Source organism: Pleurodeles waltl, chromosome 1_2 (assembly GCF_031143425.1).
Source record: "Pleurodeles waltl isolate 20211129_DDA chromosome 1_2, aPleWal1.hap1.20221129, whole genome shotgun sequence".
Taxonomy (NCBI): domain Eukaryota; kingdom Metazoa; phylum Chordata; class Amphibia; order Caudata; family Salamandridae; genus Pleurodeles; species Pleurodeles waltl.
This window is the reverse complement of record NC_090437.1, coordinates 73,379,142-73,394,854: the sequence shown is the minus strand read 5'-3', so window position 1 is coordinate 73,394,854 and position 15,713 is coordinate 73,379,142.

Here is a 15,713-nt window from a genome sequence, read left to right as displayed (position 1 = left end):
TCTCACGTTCTTTTTGTACCAGGCTATATGTGTCCCTAGCCTTTCTCGCTGGTTCATGATTAAGGGGCTTCTTTTGCAGGGTGTCCAGCAACCCTTTATGAGCCCAGGAATACCTTCTTATCAAACCATTTGTAGTGGGGTGTATAAGGCACTGCCCTCTCTCCTAGTAAGGGTAGATTTAATAGACCCACAATGCTAATAAAAGCTGCCAAAATACAAGTATCAGTGGGTTCCATATTTAATCAGGTTAGAAAATCAGTTTGACAAGTAAAAAGCAAATTAAAAATAACATCGCCAGTTAAGATCTTAGTCCATTTTACCCTTTGACCCTGGTCTTTTGATATGACTGATTCCTTAAAAAAGCATCCACGGGCAACGTGGCCCACAAAAAGCAGGCAAGAGAGGATTATGATGACTGTGTGTGTTCCAATTCACTTTAAAATCTACAAGGGAAAAAAATAAACATGCTGAAACAAAAATATAACCAATTGGAGACCTGCTACCCCTTTAAATACGGACGTCCTCTCTTCAAGACTAGATTCCCCCTTGTTAAGAAGATTAACTGGATTATGATCTGAGATGAAGGTATTTAATATATGCCCTGGTAGGTATGTTTGAGGTGTAACTGAAGAAAGTTTGACGATGAATTGCAGGTGTCCCCATTCATATGGCAGCCCATGTAGGGATTCAAATTAAAATCACCCATCAACTTAATCATCGTAAAAGTGGGTGTACAATGAGAACAGTCATCTAAAAACTTTCTAAAATCCCTCACATCGTCATGCTCATCTCTAACTGAGGTTCAATTATAAACACTCGCAGTCAACACCGTGTGCGTGTTTGGAAAAGTAAAAATACCTAGGATATTGGGTGAGTTAGAGGCCATCCCCTCTGATTTACAGTTCAAACACAGTTTAATTAACATGGTTAGCTCCCTTTGGCTCTACCATGAGTGGAATGAATGGCTGTGGAGGCAAGCGTAACATATTTATCTAAGAACATAACCCCCTTTGTATCCCAAGTCTCCTGAAGGCTAATTATATCATAAGTGCAAAGCTTCTTAATCGACTCCTCATCAGGTGTTTTAGTATGGACCCCTGCTATATTCCAGTTTAACAATTTAAGGTCTCTGGATGAGCTTGCATTATAAGAAAAAACAAGGTTTCCTACCCCAGGAGTAGGGGCCAGTCTGTCTTGGTCATCTAACGCAGTTAGTGGTTCAATGGCTAGAACCCTGCCCCTAATGGTATGTTCAGACGGGTTCAGGACTGACCTACCAGACAGCCAGCTTGTAACTTTGTTTTTGAGCTGCTGATAACTTTCAGTTTCCATGTCCTTAAGGGGGGTAACATTGGTTAACACTATACATAGGGCGCGGATGTGGGTGGCAACTAAATGCCCACATTGCAGGGCTTACCCTCTGAAATTTTTTTAACTGGATGACGGTGTTCCACCAAGCACTCAACACTTGGTCCATGCTCTAGATCATTGATACTCAAAGTACGGCCCGGAGGCTGCATGCGGCCCCTCTGACGTTTACATGCGGCCCCTAGCAGCACTGGGCTACCATTTTCTTGAATCAGCACTAACATTAACGAACAAGTTAGATAAAGAAACAAGCCTTTGTGTAAAGGTTAACTGAAGTTAAAGAAAAGAAGTAACTAGGTTATCCTGCACTGTTTAACTTCAGAAACACCTTTATTTTTAAAGACCTCTTGTATCAAAAATGTAAAAATATGACAAAATCTATTTAAAATTCGGAAAGTGTATTTCATTAACACATATTCAGTTTCACCTTCGTACATCACATGTTATCAGAGCCTTGATAACTATTTTGTTTTTTTTAGCGATAGTTTTCAAACATGAATTTACATTCATTTTTCCCCACCTTAACAACAGTGTCAATAGTGAGCTAAGATGCAAGTCACTTGTTAAGTGCACTTTTTGGGCTGGGTTCTCTTATACACAAACAACATTATAGCTGATTAAATTCGAACACAGGAGAAGGTTTTGCACATCTTGAAGCCATGTATTTCAACATCCTTTTATATGTGATAATGAAGGGGAAAAAAAGGGAAAGTGGAACAAAACAATTGCCTAGGATCACACAATTTGGTAAAGTGGGGAAACTGGGATTAATTTGAGGTGTTCTGGTTTCACATTGTGCAGTTCAGTGGCTGTAGATGCTTTGCTTCCAGTACACCCACCTTACTGACACCACCCCGTGGAACTTTCTCCTCCTGAGTGCCACGCTGCTGGCATTAATGCGCCCCTCGGTCCCATCACAGACTAAATATTTTGGCCCCCGGGAAAATGTTTGTGAGTACCCATGCTCTATATGAACGAAAAGGAAGTGAAACTGGCAAATGCTAACCAATTGGGAGATAGTAAATAAGAGCGACAATGCAGGCAACCAATGGTAAGCAATGGGTGGGGTCCAAATCCCTTGTAGCAAACAATATCCCTTGCAAGTGACAGCTCCTGATTGATGCCTTAGATGAGGGCTAAAATGTCTGTAATTCACACTCCAAACTGTATTAAAATATTGTAAATCTTACTGATAATGAAAATTGCTTTATTTACACTGGTTCTTTTAGCAGTGTATAGTGTTCTAAAATGCTCTGTCACATCATTTCCAGGGTCTTGTCACAATATAACAAGAGCTAAAAAAAAAAGAAAAAAACATACATAAATAAATAAATAGGTAAAGAAATACATAACACGGCAAGAACCTCACACATAATAAGGTACTGCCTGTGAAGAAATACGTATCTGAGTGATCTCCAGTGCACATGAACATTGCGTGCGCTGTTAACCAACAGTAGCCAAGGAGGATGCCTTGTCATTTGAGCCACAGCTACAAATAGGAAATATATAAATTACATACTATATTGCTTTGAATTATATAAATGTAGGCTGCACTGTGGTAAGCCGTCCATGGAGATCTCACTATAAGGTTCATTGTGCTTTGCTGCCCAGATGTCCAGGATCTTGGACATCAGAGTAGCAGCATAACGTTGTATTTAGGGCGGCCCTAGGGCCATGGTTGTGCACAGATATGGCTCAGCAATGCTTAATTTGTTTAAACATGTAAACCCATAGTTTTTCTTAGACACTGACTGTCCGTGCCTCTTTCTTTCACTACTCTTCAATTCGTATCTCTTTTTTTGACACTTTTGCAAGTTCTTTTTCATTCCTGCTTTCTTCCTATGTCATTGTTTTCCTGTATTTCCCTTCCCACATCTTTTTCCCTTGCTGTCTTTTACTTTCTCCGGTTCTGTTGATGAAAAATAAGTCCAGGTCACCAAGAATGAGTATTGCTGCCACTCAAAGGATCCACTGGCACAAATTAAGCACTAAGCATCACGTCTATTTAACATGGTCCTAGGATCCTGTGCTGCAAAGTGGCTTAGTATAGTGACTGTATACTCAGGCCTCCAACGTTACTACAAAAAATGTGCCATTTTCATACGTTGTTATTCCCTGCCTTCATTGGCAAAGTCAAGTTACCATATGATACTGAAAAGGTACAAAACTGTAAATATGGATTGTCTGTGGTAAATGAAAAATGTGAATCTGGATTTCTCCTTTGAAAAAAAATGTAAAGATTTGCATTTAATAAAATTATGGTGCCTAATTCAGTGATAGTTTGCTTTCAAGTGCTCCCAGTTTTGGGAGTGGACAGTAGGGATCCCAAACAGTGAAAGGTAAAGTCATTTGTCCAGGAAAACATAGGGCCAGCTTTACAAGGCCCTATCACCACTGGAGTGTCACTTTTAGTGACGCACTGGTATCACTATGCACTGAGCCATATTTACAAGTTGGTGTTAAGCCACTTTTTGTGGCTTAACACCACCTTGTAAATACAGCCCCTCCACACGCAGCACTTTGTGTGTAAGGGGCGTGCAATTGGTGTTGCTGTGGGTGTGCCACAGCAACACTCATTGCATTTTGACGCTGCCCCAGATTTACGAGTTTTCATAAACCTGAGGCAGCGCCATAATCTAACACCATCCCAGGACATTAGCATGGCGCAACAAGGAAAAATGCTTTAATTTCTCCTCGTTTTTTGCTCTTTCTATGTGTGCTGCATTGCTCTTTCTATGCATACATAGAAAGAGCAAATCACCATTGAAGATTGTTTTTGTGCAGGAAGGTGTCCCTTCCTGCACAAAAACAATCTCCCCCGCAGTGCAGCCATCCTTACACCATGGCGCAAGGCTGGCTGCATTTGTGCTTGGCAGCAAATTTAGTGCTGGTGCAGGGGGCAAAACAGGGGTGCACTTTATTATGTTAAATACGGCGTATCCCTGCGTTTTGAAAAAGACGGAGCACAGTGCTGCCAAATTTGGTGCAGCGTCGTGCTCGGTCATTTTCTTGTAAACTGGGCCATAGTGCTTAATTTGTAAAAGGGAAAGAGTGCTGGTACACGAATCTCTCCCCAGAAACCTGCAGCCACTTCAACTTAACATTGGTGCGCTGCATAGCAAAGCTGGTAGTCTTAAATCCAGGTCATGTCTCTTTAATCCACTAGCACACCTTCCCTGCCCTTTTATTTCAATCTAGCAGTTTCATAGTTGCCCTGTTTCTAACAGTTTTGCCGTGTTTCTCTTTCTCCGTCTTTTCAAACTGAGGGGCTTATTTACAAGCCCCATGTGCTGTTGGTGCCTCAATTTTGTGATGCACTGATAGCACATAGTGCAGGCCCATATCTACAAGCCCACGCAAAGCTACTTTGTGTGGCTTTTCATGGCCTTGTAGATATGGTGTGAGGCAACACAGCACAAGTTGCTGCGTTGCCTTCTTCTGTGTCAGTTTCATGGGCATTGCGGAGCATTTTCCCATGCACCACACATGGGTTTTGACGCATTCCCTGATTTACAAGAATCTGTAAGCCTGGGAATACATCAAAATCTTATGCTTCCCCAATGGAGGCAGAAAGAGGAGAAATATATTAGAGGAAATAGCCTCCATGGATTCTTTTTGTGCAGGAAGGTGTCCCTTCCTGTACGGAAACAATCCTGTCTGCCATGCAGGCACCCATGCACCAAGGTGCAAGGGTACCTGCATCTGCGCTAGACAGCCCATTCTGCGCCAGCGCAAGGGTGGTGGCGGGCAGAATTGCACTCTATGTTGAAGATACTGCACATTCCTGCCCCTTTCCCTGAGACGCAGGGCAGCGCAGCAAGGTCACTTGCTGTGCTGCCCTTCGCCACGGGGTTGTAACCCTTACCTCAGAAAATGTCTTACCTCAGAAAATGCCTGAGGTCCCTAAAAATAAGTGCCGGAGGTCCCCATTGGAAACCGCCGGCTCAGTTTGGTCGAGAGGAATCCAAGCCTCCTGATTCTTAAACACGTTCAACCTGCGACCACCAAAAAGAATACACATTTCATTCTGGAAACTTTTATAAGGAGCCATTGTTTTTTAAAAGATAAAGGGTAAAATCATGTGCGAAGTGCACGAGATTGCCCATCCCTGGACGCTCAAAGCACAATAGAGTGGCAATGGCATCGTTACATACTAATTTGCGCACCGCACGCTAATATATATTAATGTGTGCTCAACTAGCACCTACGTTTATGGGCCTGTTGTAATCGGATCGTTTTGTAGAAACGTGACGTGCTCTATGATGTCTTAGGAACCCATCTTGGGATTCGATTCGATTTTTTATTTTAAATGCCCTCACTTCTGCACACCTGTGCGTTGACTCGGCATGTTTACCTGGCACAACTTTAGAGGCCGCTGGAGAGGGGATGGGCTATTAGAACAGTTCAGTGACAAGCTGGGAGCGATTGGCAGTTGCTGGCAAAGTGAATGCAAACACAATTTTGAGCAAGCCAGAAGCCACAGTGGAGCACAATCTCTGGCTGGAGGCCATTTCGTTCAGTTAATTACTAATAACCTGGAGCCAAAGAACGCCACGTGTGAAACTTTCGAAGTCCTATGTTGTTCCGTAAGTAAAATGAATGCAATTCATCTCACTTTCTATAAGGAAATATAATGATGGTGAATGCGCATTGGGTTTTATGATGGGAAGGCATATTAATTTGGAGCGAGAAAAGTGATTTAGCGTTACCATTGCACTCTAAGTCAAGGCAGCACTAAGTGCCAGCCTGGTAACCCAAAGCAGCCCTGGCAAATGTTATCAGACCAACTCCCATAGGGTGCATAGCCAGCCAGCCCGACCAGTACAATAGGGCTTGGAGGGTTCTCCACCTAGGAAACTTTGGGGAAAAGGACATAAACGATGCACTCACAGTTTTCATAACATATTCAATTGAATTAGTTGATGTCCTTACAGTGCACCAGGATACAGCAATCTTTACTGGGGTTCTTCAATGATTCACTCCCTATCACCCTCTAACACTTTCTGTCATCCCTTCATTGCCACCTGATTACACGTAGTGCATTTATTTTATAGCTCTTCTCTCCCGGGGGAGAATCATAGATGTGTAAGTCAGTGTGTAGAAAATGTTAGAGAAGACAAAGGGGACTACAAGGTGTAGAATTCACATCATCCATACTGGTAAGCATTTTGTAAGTGCGCTTGGTCTGGGAGGCATAAACTCAGAATTTAGAATGTAATACAATGATTAGGGTTGACTTTACTAATAACTATTTATTTCTACCCAAAGAAACGCTTCTTTAGTAAAATTAGGATAATCAAACACTGGGTAAAAATATAACGTTTTAGCCTTTACCATGCAGTTTGCACGCAGCTCTTTGATGGCAGTTCATAGCTCACTGTGCTAGATTATGAGTGTAACTTGTGAACTGCACAGTAACAAAAGGATATCTGACAAAAGCAGTATCCCACTGAGCATTGCACATCCGTATAGTACATGTTCTTTGTAACAATCATGTTAAACCTCTGCACTTCCTGAGATGAGTCAAAACGTCCACTAGACAAAACTCCAGTATCTCTCCAGTCGGTACATTCATTACCAGAATCATCTTGGCACTTTTATTGTCGCCTGAAAACTGATGGTTATACACTGAACTCTGCAGTGCTTTTAAAACAGCTGCACTGCTACAAAGCCGCGCCCAGTAACAAAAGCTGCCTTCCAGCCCTCTGAGGAAACACCCGGTGCCCTGTACGGCCCGTACGGCCTTGGCCGCAGGCAGTGCTTGTTTGTTCCAGCTGCGTATGTTAAAATGCATCATTAATTAATTTTCATTCTCTCACAAGGTCCACATTTTGAGTGCTTTATTTCTGTATGTTTGCATTATTGTGGTGCAGTATATCAGGATTTATTTGATTATGTATTGATTACATGTTTAGACTGATTATTAATTTTTAAATTCAGGTTCTAGAGCTTATTGGGGATTTGGGTGTGTAGTGTTTTTTAAATAATGTATTAATTAATATTCATTCTTTTAAACTATATGCACTGTTTAGTCTCACTGTACCGAATATTGGTGCAGTAAATTCACAACTAATTTGCTGTAATCTGCTTCTCGTCCTGCTCCGCCATCCTCAGTTTCTCAAAGCTCTAACTCGTGCTCTAAGGTAACTATAACTCGCGCCTCCACCGTGGACAGTTTTTTAGTCAAAAGTGTTACTGCAAATATTACACTGCTATTATCAATGATATTATCAAAGATGTCATGAGTGCCGTACTTTGTGTATTAATTAGCAGTGCATGGTGAGGGCGTGAGTAATAGGTACTAGGGCATAAGTTATAGTTACTTGAGGTAGCTCTAACTATATCTGGTGAATTTCTATGGTTTCCTAAGTTTAAAATATGAGCCTAACTATAACATCCCTGTAAACTTTTGTTTTTTAAGTGAATTTCTATGTTTTTTTAATTCTTTTTCCTAACTATAACGTCCCTGTAACCTTTGTTTTTTTCAGTGATTTTCAATGTTTTTTTTTAATGTATAGTAATTCTCATTACTCTATGTTAATCCAACCACCGGCACGCACGGCCTTTGACCATGCGCAGTGGTGGTTGGTGAAAGGAGGTCAAATATAAGTACCCAACCTTGCACCATACATAGCCTTCGCCCGTGCACAGTGGAGGTTGCCTGCAAGACCTGGCCTGTAGCTAGACTCTGCGGCCAATCCCCCTAACCACCCAACCGCATGCTGTGCACAGCCCTTTGGCCGTGCACAGTGGAAGTTGGCCGCAGCCTCTCTGGGTGTCAGTATAGGTGTGAGAGAGCGTAGCTTATATAATCTATATTAACATGAAATGTTTATGAATTAAGGTGTGATACTGCCACATATAAACTATAACAATAGTAATTTTGCTTAGACATGCACTTGAATTGTGACCACGATGAGTGGCCACCAATGTATACATAGACTAATAATAATGACCAAAGTGTTTATAATATGTTTAAATAAGTTTACACTAACATTTGCGTTATTAAATCTGTACTAAAAACCTCATAGGCCTTAAGTTAGCATGAGCTGAAGCTTAGCTGCCCCGGCTCTCATATTAAATGCATTTTTCTATTTTCCAGTGTGCTGACTCACAAGGGGCCATGACCCTGTTTATTCTTTTTCTTTGACTTGGAAGATGAATGTAACCATGTTAGATCCGTTTCTCACCGCCTCTTCTCGTTTGCAAAATAAATGTTAAAAGTGAATTGAAACAATGTAGACTAATGTAATGTACAAGGTCATTCAAACCGGTGAAGACAATGGAACTGCTGACCAAAAGATGTGCAAAGAATTACAGAGGGATGAAATCATACCGGACGTACCACCTCTGAAGACGTCAATTACGAAGACCAATCAAAAACTTGTAAAATAATATGGGGTGAAGAGTTAGATTACCTAATGTGTTTTATGATAGGTTAAAGATAGTGGGGTATAGCAAATGTTCAATAGAATTTTGGGGGAATGTACATCGAAAAAGGGATAAAAACCCATGTCACGGGGAGTCATTTAGGTGGGTTAGGGAATGCTATTGATTTTATCCAGAAACTCTGTCACTCAGTTTGGTGACTTGGTGGGTTACTTAAAACCATCCTCGCCCTTAGATTGTCCATTTTTACACTTTACCTCCTTATGAGGAAAGTGCCCTTTTGTCCCGGAGCTGAGTGTTGACTGATGGCGATTTGACTGAAGTCCTGTGGACGAAGACTGATCCTGTGCACTGACCTAAACTTTGGAGGGTAATTATGACAATGCAATTGTAATGTGTCTGTTTGCTTTTCCTTTCTAGGTACCAACTGCTTGCTTTGACAGAGACCTTAGCTAGATGTTTTCCAAATTGGTGTTCTAAACTGTTTTGCATGAAGCCCAACATGCGAATGCTAATCAGTGGTTAGGACAGGTGTTCATCAAACTAACGCAAATAGACAAACGACCAAGATTATGCTTTGTTGAACCAACGCGTTAGTAATACTCTGCCAAATTGATTTATGTTCACGCCATGTTATGTACTGATGTTTGTGATTCTCTCTTTAATGAAAGCTTATCAAAGTTGCCATATTGTGACCATGCTATTATGTTTCTTGGTGTTGAGATTAACGCATTTGTATTTGCTATTAGACTGTTATTAATAGGGAATAAAACTCATAAAATTCTACTAAACAAGGTGTGGTTATTCATGGCTGAAACAGCATGGTAGCGTCTTTGAATTGATTAATGACTTTGACTAAAGTGAAATGCATTGTCGTGATAAATATTGATGATATTATTGATGTATTGATTGATATATTGATTAGCTATCTCGTCCTAAGGTGTCTCTCAACTGGGTCAAAAGATTCATTGGCCTAAAACGAGTCCTGATGTGTGATAAAATATTATAAAGGGACGCGTTACCAGTTCTGGTAGCAGAGCGACGGTTTGGCCCTTTGGGGCCCTAGGACGGAGAATCATTATTTAAATTGTTTTTTTGAGATACTGTAAATTGGAGATTTGTGTTTCTAAATTTACCATGACTTTCCCGGGATCTCGGAGCCTGCCTAAGTGAGTTGGGAATGTTCTCAGCGCCATAGCATGTGTGGTGTAGGATTTGCGCTTGCTCCGCTTATGCATTTTGCAGGTGAATTGTGAAGTTTGTGTGTATTTAGGCCAGGTAATGTTGTTTTAGTAGGAGTGGGCGTACTCCGCAGTATGAGAGTAAGGAAGTCGGCGTACTTCATATAAGTGTGGCGCTTTGTGCTCAAAATTATCCACGTGGTTGGTTGTTCATGTACGGACCCGTTGTGGTCTAAGACTCCGGAGTATATTGACAAGTGTGGGAGACACTTGGGTTTATGTTGTTTTTGTGCGGTTTAATAGTTCAATCGTGCGTGGTTGACAAGTCGAGTTTGAGTCAAATTGTATGTATGAAACCTTCGATGGAGATTTGGCAAGTTCTAAAGTGCACTAGGACGAACCATTGACAAATCGAGAGTAGGATTTGAGGGTAGAATTCTGCTTGCGGGTGCGGGAACTGAGAAGGAGAGAGTAGCGGCCGAGGCTTCAAGTGAAATCTCTCTAAAGTTCTGAAGCAAATGTGTTACCCTTCCTGTAGTAAACCGGCAAATTTGTGTTGTTGTTGAAGGTGCTCGCAGTAATTTTGCATTAGTTTGGTGTGAATCCAGTGAGGGGCGGACGAGCCGCAAGACTTTGTCAGCTGCAGTGTGTGAGTGTGACGTCAGTGGTGCTGTGCTGAGATAGGTCAGTTGTCGAGAGGGGTCGCGCACGGATTGGCTGCCGTCCGTGAGAGGCAATAGGTTGAGAAAGGTGGGTGAAGAGTGTCCTGGGAACTAAAGTCACTTTCTGATTAAATACAAATGAGAGAAAAAAAACGCAATAATGAATTTTGTCAAGGCTTTTAAGAGTGCTCTGAAAGGAGATGCATACATTATGGCGAGTGAAGGGGAGCCTACACCGCCTGAGGGAACTCCGGCTTACATAGTTATGGAGGAAAAAGGTGTTGCGCCTTGTTTATGGATGAAACAGTGGCACAAATTAACAGAAAAAGAGGGATGTTTGGCGTTCCCAGAACATGGGACGTTATATACGAGAGTGCTAGAAAATCTGAGGTGGATGTTAAGTGTACAGGAACCACCTCCGAGGCCAGCTCAGTATGAGGCTTTAGCGATTTGGGATTTAATGGCCCTTAATCAGAGACAAGAGAAATTCCAAAGAAGAATAAAAAGGGCAGAAAAGACTTATGCAGAAGCTAGATGGGATAATGAAAGCAAAATGTGGAGACGGTGAATAGTTGATGGGTTAAAATTATTCCCAGCTAATACACAGGGAGATGAGACACAGGGAAAGAAAGCCACCTGTAAAACCGACTAAGACTCTAGTAAGCTTAAAGAAACTAAGAGATCTTGGGAAGAAGAAGATGATTCAGACGATGAAGAATGTATGGATCGGATATTACATGATCGCCCGCCACCTTATGCGGTAAGCGATAATGTCCCGAGCACTAGTACGGGTCCTGGGAACCAGACGCAGGAGAAGGGAGTTACTGATACAGCACAGACTAGTGCAATGGCTTTGATACAGAATGGTGTCAGAGTACCCACTGTGCCAGACATGCAGATACAGTTGCAACCTCCACCGCAGATACAGAGAATCTATCCAGACGTCCCGGTACTAGAGACTACTACAAATCTGATAGTGCCGCCAGACCCGATATATACAAAATCAAGGTTAGTGCAGATTGAGCCAATGCCGCAATTGCTGCCCCAGTCGCAGCCACAACTGATACCGGGATATAACCCAGCAGTTGGACCTCCATTTATACCTGCCCCGGCTTCACTGGATCAGACCTTTGGAGTCGCTGCTCCAAGAGGTTTGGGACCAGGTCAGACACCAGCTGCCATCTCGTTGCCCATTACTGTTGGTCCACCTGTACCATTATATGCACAGGGTAAACCTGAGACAAGTGACCAAGGAATGGGGACCCAGGAAATGATGGGAGGGGGATTCACAGGAACCCCTCAGGTCTCTGATAAGTCTTAGTCCGATTGGGGCTCCTATCGAGGCGATAAGACAAGTAGGGTCAAGTGTGCTAGCCCCTCAGACAATGAGTGTGGAAACATCACAGACTCCAATAATGCAGGCCGGAAATATCTTGTTGCAAGGTTTTTCTGTGCAGCAACTAAACGAGTGGCTGGGAAATAATAAATCTTCACAACTTGCTGCAATAACGGCAGAGAAAGATGATTACTTGAACTTTGTGAGACTGGGAGTGGAAGCTGCTGAATTAGTGGAAGGAACAATGGGGGTGAACAGGCTAGAGTCATACACAGAAGCAGAGTTGGGATACCTGTGCCCTAAGATTACTAAAGAAGTAGCAAAGTATATCAGAAATTAGCGAACCTGGCAGACAAGTGCAACATTGATATTGAAAACACTAAACATTTGAAAAGAAGTTACAGGTTAGACTTTGATTCAAAAGACTTCGAGCATATGAGATCTGCCAGAATGAAAGTGCATTTAAAGGAAATAATGCAAAGTGCGCAAATCTGGGGAGCGTTAGAAAAGTGGGAAGGCAGATGGGCTAAGAAAAGAGATAAGGAGAAAGATGACAGCCCAGGAGCTAGTAAAGCCAAAACTACACCAGATACGGAATCAGTAAAGATACTACCAATGAGAGAAACACCTGGTGGGGTTTTAATTCATATACTGTGGTCCCGAGGAGACATCCTATCTTTTACTAATGATTATCCCAGGTTGAGGGAGAAACCGATTGAGTGGTACCAACAAACAGATAGGTTTGTGAAGCTTGCAAAGTGTCTCTGGGAAGACTTGAATACCTTGTTTGAGATTATTGTTCTGCCCGACTTATGGCTCGAGTGCAAGAGAGGGGTAGACTGGCCGACGAAGGAGCCAGCAAGGGATAAGGTGACTGGAGCACCCTCTGAGGAAGTGATGAAGTACTATCATAAGGTGATTGAGTTTTTGAAGCAGAAGGTGTCGCCGAAAGTGACTGATTGGCAGAAAATCGACCGGACCTCACAGGAGGTTATGGAATCAATACCTGCTTACTTTGAGAGATTGTTAAAGGCATTCAAACATTACAGTGGTACTGAGACCATTGAGCCGAAAGACATGAACCATCTCGTGTTCAGATTTGTTGAAGGGTTGAGACCAGAAGTTAGCCAGATGATCAAGAATCATTTGATCTGTTGGCAAGCGAAGCCGGTTGATGAGGTATTGCAGTATGCAAAATATTGCAGTGATGAGATTGAACTAAAGCAGAAAAAGTTGAAGGAGAAAGTGATGGTGATGCAGATAAGGGCAGCGCAGGCAGGAATGCAGGGAAATGGAATTCAACAAATGATACAGCAGCAACCGCAAGGAAATGGCGTGTTTCAGGCACAACCAAGAGGTCGAGGGTTTGTGAATCGCGGTCCTGACTTGAATACTGTTGTGGTTCAAAATGACGTGCAAGTGATGAAAAAGATGTCACCATGTCAGCCGTGCAGGGGCGTGGGGCATTGGAAGCGGGAATGCCCAAATGTGGTGCAGGATGGTGTCGTTCAACAAAGCACTAATGTCAGTACATTGCAAAATATGAGAGGTACAAAGTTGAGAAATCAAAACCCGATTTTTCAAAATAACATGGTACAGATGCAGGGGTTACAGCCCATGCAGCAAATGCAAATGCCACACGTTCAACCAGCGCAAATGCAGCAGGCACACAGCAGATTCCCATGGTACCTAGACAGCAAATGCAATTACCAATGGCTCCGATGGGACAGCAACAGGTGATGCTTCCTCAGCAGGTCACAGGTCAGGTGATGAGTCAAAATAATACAGTACAACACTTCCCATTGCGTGGTGAAGATGGAATGAATGAGGAATGGTCGGATGACAGTTCAGACAGTGAAGAGTGCAGGCTTGCAGCGTCCCTAGAGGTAGATCAGAGAGGACCTTATGTAGAGGGAAAGGTGATGGGTCACAAGGTTTCATTCTTAGTTGATACCGGAGCTACACGCTCCACAGTCAGGAGTGCAGAAGTTCCGAAATTGCCACTTTCAGGGCGTACCATAAGGGTGGTCGGAGTAGCAAACCAGTATTTGACAAATCCAATTACAAATCCAGTGCAAGTTGAGATTGGCAACTTCCAGGGACTGCATAAGTTTGTTGTCTGCGATTCAAGTCGAGTATCCCTACTGGGAAGAGACTTACTGTGCAAGACGAAATGTTCGATTTCATGTTCCAGTGATGGAATTGAGGTGCAGACAAACAGTGATGATGAAGGAGATGATGGTCAGTTCGCAGAATTAGAGACAGGGACTGCAAATGAAGATTACCCTTTGATTACAATGTTCCCGATGCTTACAGTGATTGACTTACCTGCCGAGTTACAGGGAACGGTGACAGAGAAAGTGTGGGATTTGACAGGAAAAGAAGTGGGACTGATAAAAGGTGTGGAACCAGTTAAAGTACAAGTGAAGCCAAATGCAGTGTTTCCCCAGGTGCCACAATATCACATGGCACAAGATGTTCTTATCCAGGTGGCACAAATAGTTGCAGACTTTGTAAAGCAAGGAGTCCTGAAGGAAGTGTTGAGCAGCCCTTGTAATTCACCGATAATGGGTCTGAAAAAGCCTTGTAGGAAGGTTCGAATTGTGCAGGACTTAAGAAAAATAAATGAGATTGTGGTAAAGTGTTGCCCCATAGTGCCCAATCCAGCAGTGATTATGTTTCAGGTCCCGTGTGATGCCGAATGGTTCACCGTTGTAGACCTGTCACAAGCTTTCTTTTCAATACCTCTTCATGAAGACAGTCAGTTTTTATTCAGTTTCAAATTCCTAGACCAAGTGTACAGTTGTTGCAGAATTCCTCAAGGGTTTTCTGAATCACTGTCCATCTTCAAATCAGATATTGAAAAAGGACTTAGAATCCCTAGTACTGCCTTTCAGTTCAACTCTAGTACAGTACATTGACGATTTGCTGATTGCGTCCAGGACAAAAGATGACTGTAAATATGATACAATTGCCTTACTGAATCATTTGGGAAAGAACGGACATAAAGTGTCGCCAAAGAAGCTGCAGTACTGTCAGAAAGAGGTGAAATACTTAGGACACTTGATTGAGAAAGGGTCCAGGAGAATAACGAAGGAAAGGGTGACTGCTATTTTGCAAATGAACCCTCTGACAACCAAGAGAGATGTCAGGATGTTTTTGGGAATGGTGGACTACTGTCGCCAGTGGATACCCAACTTCTCGATTATCTCAAAACCATTGATAAAGCTGACAGGAAAAGAGATTAAGGATGAGCCGTATACTATAGCTTTATCCAGGGAAGAGGTTGAGTCATTCATGGAATTGAGAGAGTGCATGTGCAGAGCACCAGCTTTGGGTATGCCTAATTATACGAAGCCGTTTCTACTGTTTTGTCATGAACGTTATGCTTGTTCTTTGTCTGTCTTAACACAGGTCCATGGAGGTGCAAATCATCCTGTAGCATATTTTTCAGCTACCTTGGACCTCGTCGCAGCAGCCTTACCAGGTTGTTTGCATGCAGTTGCAGCAGTTGGTCAAAGCCTCACACAGTGTGAAGGCATAGTGATGGGACATCCCCTAACAGTAATGGTTCCACATTCAGTTGAGATTTTGTTGACTCGAACCAAAACCCAGCACATGACAAATGCCCGTCTTACCAGATATGAGACAATTATATTGGGGTCACCTAATGTTTCATTGAAGCGATGTACTGTATTGAACCCGGCAACTCTACTTCCTGTTGAGAATACCGAGATTAATAATGAAGAGGAAGTGGAGCATGATTGTCTTGAGGTA